Below are 8,303 nucleotides of genomic sequence, written 5' to 3'. Positions count from 1 at the left end.
GAAGTAAACCAGCTGGTTGAAATTTGCCAGCAGGATGGAGAATCCGTGAAGGACTACATCCAGCGCTTTATGCGAGCAGCAGCTGGAGGAAAAATAGTGGGGGACGAAGGCAAAATGATGGCCATAACCGCAGGGTTTAGGCATCGCTCCCCCCTCTGGAAAAGCCTCCGAAAGGAAGGAGTTAGAACTACCCAAGAATTCTTGGATCGGGCTGATCGTTACATCAAGCTCGAAGATGCCATTGCTGACGATGGAAAGCCTTCCGGCAAGGATAAGAAAGCAGCCGAGCTCGCCAAAGCCGCCAATGGGTCCAAACCTAATGGCAACGGCAAGGGCAACGGGAACGGCAACGGCAATGGCAAGAATGGTGGAAAACGGCCGCACAATGAGCCTTCCACCTCCGACAATAAACGAGCCAAGGGTAACCGTTATGAACCTCGGTTCACTAACTACACTGCCCTCGTTGAGTCTCGGGGAGAGGTTTATCAGGCCACAAGTTCCAGTGTGCCTTATAAAAAACCTGGCCCCATTCGAAAGGATATTTCGAAGAGAGACACTACAAAGTTCTGTCGTTACCATAACGACTACGGACATGCACCAATGAATGCAACCAGCTGAAGGATGAAATCGAGTTCCTTATTAGGCAAGGACACTTGAGAAGATACGTGCGGGCCTCGGGAAATTCCCAACGAGAAGCTCCGGGTAACAACGAGCAGGCACCCACGCGCCAACGCTCGCCGCCCTTACAGCCTGCCCCCGTGACTGGCACATTATTGACCATTTGTGGAGGCCCGCACCTCGCGGGAAATAGCAGAAAGGCCAGGGAACGATATGCTCGGACCCTGCGCCACGACCAGGACATCGAGATGATGACTGTTGAGGACCGCATGCCAAAAAAGGCTCGATCAGAAAAGGGCGAAATAACCTTCTCTGATGGAGATGCCCAACACGTCCGATTCCCACATACCGATCCGTTGGTCGTGGATATCCAGATGGCTAACATGATGGTAAAGAGAGTGCTAGTCGATACGGGAAGTTCGGTGAATATCTTATATATGTCTTCGCTGGAACGTATGAAGTTGTCCGTTAAGGACCTGGAGCCCTGCAACCAAACGATATACGGCTTCTCTGGAGAAGGACTCGCCCCTGCCGGGTTGATCATACTACCAGTGACGACAGGTACAGCGCCTGCTACAAGAACATTACTCGCCACTTTTATAGTGGTCGATTGTCCTTCGGCGTACAATGCCGTCATTGGAAGGCCTATACTAGTTGATCTACAGGCCGTCATCTCTATGTGGCACTTAGCCATGAAGTTCCCAACGGATGCAGGAGTAGGATGCGTGTTGGGAAACCAGAGGGAAGCCAGGGAGTGCTATAACGCCTCAGTAACGAAGGCGAAAAAAGGAACATCAAAGAGCACTACCTCAGATAGGTTTCAGATGGCGGTTGATACACAAACCCAATCCGGTGATGAAGTCACCAAATAGGGTGTTGCCCAAAGTGAGGATAGAGACTTAGATCCTCGCTTTGGGGATTTTGAAGAAAACGTTGGACCCATCGAGGACCTGGAAGAGGTCCAACTCGACAAAAAAGACCCGACCAGAGTTGTAAAGGTCGGGAAAAACCTAGAGCCCACCACGAAGCACGCACTGGTGGAAATTTTACAAAAGAACCAGGAGGTTTTTGCCTGGTCACACAAAGACATGGCTAGGATAGACCCTGCAGTTATCAGCCATGTCCTGAATATAGACAAGACTTTTCCGCCCGTACAACAAAAGAGAAGGCTGCTCGATAAGGATAGATCGAGAGCCCTAAAGGAAGAAGTTGAAAGATTAAAGGAGAATGGGTTCATCAGGGTGGCATTTTATCCATCGTGGGTCTCCCAAGCCTAACAGCAAATGGCGAACCTGCGTGGATTTTACAGACCTCAATAAAGCCTACCCGAAAGATTGCTTCCCACTCCCAGGAATGACCAGCTGGTCGATACGACTGCAGGGCACAAGATCCTCTCGTTCATGGATGTATATTCGGGCTACAACCAGATTAGCATGCATCCCCCCGACGAGGATCACACCAGCTTTCGGACCGATACGGGCTTATACTGTTACAGAGTAATGCCCTTCGGACTGAAAAACGCAGGTGCGACTTACCAACGGCTAGTCAACCACATGTTTAAAGAGCTGATCGGAGTAAACATGGAGGTATACGTGGATGACATGCTGGTAAAGTCTAAAAAGGCAGAAGGACATGTAAAGGATTTACAAGAGTGCTTTGATGTTTTGAACAAATACCAGATGAAGTTAAATCCCCTCAAATGTTCCTTCGGAGTTGGATCGGGGAAATTCTTAGGGTTCATTGTAAATTCAAGGGGAATCGAGGCCAACCCCGACAAGATAAAATCCCTGATCGACATGAAGTCGCCAGAAAGGATCGCAGCCTTAAGTAGATTTATTTCAAAATCAACAGACAAGTGCGTCCCTTTTTTAAATCTACTTAGGGGAAATAAGAAGTTTGAATGGACAGGAGACTGCGAGCAAGCATTCCAGGCCTTGAAAGCCCATATGGCACAGCCTCCCATCTTATCAAAGCCGATCGAAGGAGAAACTTTGTTTATTTACCTGGCGATTACTGAAGTTGCTGCTAGCGCGGTGCTAGTACGAGAGGAAGAAGGCGTACAAAAAGCAGTCTACTATGTCAACAAAAGGCTGATCGGAGCAGAACTGAAATATCCACCAATCGAGAGGTTAGCATATTGCTTAATCCTGGCCTCTAGGAAGCTGCGCCCTTACTTCCAAGCTCATCCTATCACGGTTTTAACTGACCAGCCCCTGCGGCAAGTCCTCCAAAAACCAGAGGCTGCTGGGCGATTATTAAAATGGGCAGTCGAACTAGGGCAGTTTGATATAACTTATTCACCGCGAGCGGCAGTAAAGGGACAAGTATTGGCTGATCTTATTGCAGAGTTCACAGAACTTCCAGAAAGCGAGCAATGCGAATCGCCTAGTGCGCCTGAGCCTCAAGAGAAAGCTCCTTCGTGGAAGTTATTCACGGATGGGTCATCCAACGAATCCCATGCAGGAGCAGGAGTGATATTGATAATGCCTGAAGGGCATCGATTTCACTGCGCCATCAGGTTTGACTTCACCGCATCAAATAATGAAGCCGAATACGAAGCGCTCCTCGCTGGATTGAGAATGGCGAAAGATATGAGCATAAAAGCACTTGATATTTACAGTGACTCACAGCTGGTCGTGAACCAGGTTCTAGGAGAATATCAAGCGCGAGGCTTAAAAATGGTGGCCTACTTGAATAAAACAAAGGACCTGCTAGCCCAGTTCATAGAGTACACCCTCCAGCAAATACCGCGGGATCAGAATTCAAACGCAGATGCCTTAGCCAAACTTGCGAGCGCGAAAGATGCTGACACTTTGAAAATTGTGCCAGTGGAAAGACTGAGTAAACCAAGCATACAAACGGCTGAGACCAATATGGAGATTCGAATGGAGGATACATGGATGGCACCTTACTTGGAATATTTGATGAACGGTGTGCTACCGGCATATTGAAACAAAGCCATAACTCTACAAAGGCGAGCCGCTAGGTACATACTGGTCGATAGTGTTATGTACCGAAGAGGATATTCAATGCCACTACTAAGATGCGTTACACCAAAAAAAGCTAAGGAACTCATGAAAGAGGTGCATGAAGGCTTCTGCGGGGATCACGCTGGGGGGCAGAGTTTGGCGAAGAAGATTCTAAGGCAAGGTTAGTTGTGGCCAACTATGAACGAGGATTCGATGGAGTTTGTACAAAGATGCGATAAATGTCAAAGGTTTTCCAAGATTCCATGAGCAGCTCCAAATGAGTTGAAACAAATGCAAAGTCCGTGGCCTTTTGCGGTGTGGGGAATAGATTTGATTGGGTCCCTACCAACGGGAAAAGGCAGAGTAAAGTATGCAGTCGTGGCAGTCGATTACTTCACTAAATGGGCCGAAGCTGAACCACTCGCCACCATAACGACCAAGAAAGTTCTTGACTTTGTCATCAAGAACATTGTTTGCCGCTATGGTTTGCCCCGAAAGATAGTTTCAGACAACGGAACCCAGTTCGACAGTGACTTATTCACCGACTTCTGCGAAAGGCATGGAATTATTAAAAGCTTTTCTTCAGTTGCACATCCCCAGGCAAACGGGCAGGTCGAAGCCGTGAATAAAACTCTTAAAGATACCCTGAAGAAGAGGCTTGAAGATGCTAAAGGAGCATGGCCGGAGCAGCTGCCTGAAGTCCTTTGGTCGTATAGAACATCTCATCGAACAGCGACAGAACATACCCCATTTTCCCTAGCTTACGGATATGAGGCTATGTTACTTGTCGAATTAGATCCCCCCTCACATCGACGTATAACATACGACCAGGACCAGAACAGCCAACTGATGATGGAGTCCCTAGACTCAATTGACGAGATACGGGAGAAGGCCCAGCTCCAAGTTGCTGCGTACCAGCAAAAAGTCGCCCCGTACTTATACTCCAAAGTTAAAGAAAGAAAATTCAACGTCGGTGACTTGGTGCTACGACGAGTTTTCTTAAATACCCGCGACCCCACTGCTGGAGTACTCGGACCTAATTTGGAAGGACCTTACCAGATTGAAGAAGTCCTTCATCCGGGCACCTACAAACTTGCACGCTTAAACGGAGATCTCGTTCCACGATATTGGAATGGAGAACACCTGCGCAAGTATTATCAGTGAACAATTCTTTTTAAAGAACTGGCTTGTATTAAATTTTACTTTTTTACAAGTTTTGCAAAGAGGGTTAGCCAGGTTGTATGGCTAATCGCTCGTATATGTAAGATTCTATTTTAGAATCACTCGTAAAGACATGTTTAGTCCATTTTTAATACAAGATTATAAGGGACTGTGCGCAGCCAGTCATTCTTGCCAACCTTTGTGAATTTATATTCACAAGTATTTGTTCATTACGTGTGTTGTTTTGCTGTATTACAAGTATTACTTTTTCACCAGAGCAGAAATGTTCGAACAGGTCATGGTCAAGGCAAGTGACCAAGGACCTAAAGCTTCTCGATCACTTGGGGGGCATATAAGGCACATCGATAGCAAAGCGTACCATGAGGTATGTAAACACATGAACAAAATGAGTGAAATCATGCTAAGGTACTTAGAGTATTTTTCAAAATTTATATTTTGTTAAATCAAGCCAAAGTACTATGCTAAGTTCGGTCATACGGACAAATGTTATAATAAATGAAAATGTTATAGCATCATGATGCAATCTTTTACACCACAAGCATCACTGCCTAGATGTAACTGTTCAAAGAAAAAGAAAAGTTTGCTGCCCATGCAGCAAATTTGAAAAAGGTATTGTCTTTACATCACGACCCGTGGGTCGTGTAATCAAAAGAAAGAAAAAATAATAATAAAAGCTCAAGAGGCATTAGGAGCAGGAGGGTCTTTATCAGCGTTCTGGTTGGCAGCATCCTCGGCAACTCCTTCTTCCTCTGCACCAGCAATGCTTGGGGAAGCATGGATCCTTGCTCTTGCCTCCTCTTCAGCCAGTTGAGCAGTGCAGCGAGCCAGCTCAGCAGTCCTAACATCTTCAGAAAGATAGCCGAAGTTGACACCCTGATTGTTTTCCAGAAGTTGTAAAAACACCGGAGCGTCGCGTTCTTATACCTTTCCAGATTCTTGGAGTTGTCAAGCTTCAGCTGCTCCACTTGGCTCTCAAGGGTGGCGATGGCCTCGTTCTTGGACTTGAGCTCCTCACCCAGTCTCTTGCATTCTCGAAATTCGACTCGGCTAGACTCCTGATACTCCTCCCTCTGCTTCCTTATAGCTGCCTTTGAAGCTTCAGCCTCCAATAGCTTTGTCACCACGGCATCCCTCTGCTGAACAATTGCCTCCAACTCCTTTGCACGCCTGGCCTCTGCAGCCGAAAGTTCATCGGGCGCTTTCACCTGGTACCTCTCGATAGCCTTTGCCCGAGCCTGTTCGATGGTGGCCCGGGTGCGGGTACGAGCAGCAGTTGCAGACTGCAAAGCCTGAGGACAGAAGATAAAGTTAGAACCTATTTCAAAGAATAAAAGACTAAGGCCAAAGAGATAAGAAACACTTACGCTGGCTATTTCGTTCAGGGTCCTGTTTAGAATTTGGTCGACCCCCATACTCTCTGCCTCAACCATTGCATCCTTGACGTGGTCGTTCTTCACGATGTGCGCAAGGCGGTCTTTGGCTGCTCGTAAGGTGCGGCTCGAGAGTTTGGCCCCAAGAGTTTCTTCCCGCTTGTTTTGTTCCCTGCTGGGCGCACCTGGAGGGTTCATCGGAGCAGGAGGAGTCTCTTTCTCAGCAGGAGCCGAAGGATGAGCAGAAGTTTGCCCAGTTGGCACGTCCTTAGAAGGATCTTCTGTTCGACTCTTTTTGGTGGATCCCTGGCTTGTTTCGCCGTTGTGTCTCCTTGATGACTTTCGCTGGAGCTGAGGAACTTCCTCTTCCTCCTCAGCCTGGTATAGGTCGAAGACGTTGGGAGTGGCCATATCTGCGTACAAGTAGACACACGCAAAAGATAAAGATAAAGGCAGATGAAAACTCTTTATCAAATGGAAAAGAAGGTCACAAAGTTAATACCCGAGCTAAAACTATTGGTCGCTATACTATTGACTCTATTAGTCACACACTCACTGCCTGGCACGAAGAAGTCTGGCCCTAGATTTGGAGTATATGTAAAGTTTCCCTCCCCGTCAAACAAGTGACAGGGAATTGGCAAGCTATTTAAAAGCAAAATTACTATACCATTTTCATCGGAGGATTCCCCCAAGTCCACAATCGGCTCTTTGGCCTTTTGTTTCCCCTTGCCTTGGGGAGCAGAAGGCCCTTCTGCAGAAGGATTGCCCGTGGGTTCCCTGATTGTAACCCCCGTCGGCCTCCTTCGTGGAGGAGACGCAGGAGGTTGCTGCTCGAGAACCCCCTCGGTAGTGGCATCGGCTACCACGGGTCCTCTTGTTTCATGGCGAGGAGCCAGAAGGCCAGCTAGCCTCAGATTATCATCAGTGACCAGGGACTTGACACTTTTTTCTGCGTCTGTCATCCTGGCCAGTGCATTGGACCTCAACACCATGTTTGGTGTTGGGGTCGGACGTAACCATGAGCCTGAAAGACAAAACGCACTTTACGGAAAATGAAGGGAAATTCGCTGATAAAAAATACCGACCAGTAAAAGCAGCACTTACCTCCTCGAGCGAAGACCAAGTTGTTGCTAGTTATGTCCGGAGTAAGGAAGTACTCCTTGTTGTACTGCCCCACGTTGGATATGTGCGTGGTGGCACTCAGGAACGTCCGGTTTGTCTCCTGGTGACAAAGATGGAAGAAGCCCGTCCCATACTGTTGAGGGTTGGACTTGAGATCAAAAAGATAATTGATCTCATGGGGGGTAGGTTCTGGCCATTTTTTAAGTTTGTACAAGATATAGAGTGCGGCCAGCATTCTATATCCATTTGGAGTAATCTGGAAGGGGGCGACATCAAAATAATTAGCCACCCCCTGATAAAAAGGATGTATCGGGAGCACAGCCCCCGCCTCTATGTGGTACCGAGACCAAGCACTGTATACACCCCCAGGGAGGTTAGCCCTTTGGTCTGCGGCAGGAATTTTGAGAGTGACCCCTGTGAGAGGATACTTCCTAAGATAGTTAGCAAGCATCCTAGGAGTTACAAGGTTGGTCGGGGAGAAATACCACTCAACATCAGGCAAATTCTGATGGCGAGGGCGGGCTCTAGTTTGGATGTTAGGGTCAGGAGCAGGATTGTTTCGGCCACTGGTCGAAGGAACCCCAGCCTGTGAATCAGGCTGGGCAGGAGGGTTTGGATTATCGTCGGATTCAGGTCTTTTCTTGCCTAAAGATTTGGAACGAGCCATTTGAGGAGGAGAAGGACGAGGTCTGGAGGAAGATCGTGAAAAGGGAATCTCGTGAATTCGGTCGGCCGATTGTTCTTCGCCTTCAAGCAGCTGGGCGAGAAGATCGTCGTCGATGGGCCGTTCACCTCCCCATAAATCTGGCATCAATGCCTACAAACAGAAGAATGGGGAGGTGAGGATAGAGAATTTTTAAAAGCTTTTTAGAATAGCGCTGGTCGAGTATAAAATTCAAGCTTTTATACAACAACATTCTAAGAAAAAGCTAAATCTTTCTACACGAACAGTTTGAGAAACGGATCAAAGGGTGAAAGTAAAAAGTTTTTCAAAAAATCTTTTTCAACTCCCCTTAGGGTGGGCAAAAACCTATTTTCCAAC

Source organism: Humulus lupulus, chromosome X (assembly GCF_963169125.1).
Source record: "Humulus lupulus chromosome X, drHumLupu1.1, whole genome shotgun sequence".
NCBI classification, from domain to species: Eukaryota; Viridiplantae; Streptophyta; class Magnoliopsida; order Rosales; family Cannabaceae; genus Humulus; species Humulus lupulus.
Note: the sequence above shows the minus strand (reverse complement) of the source record.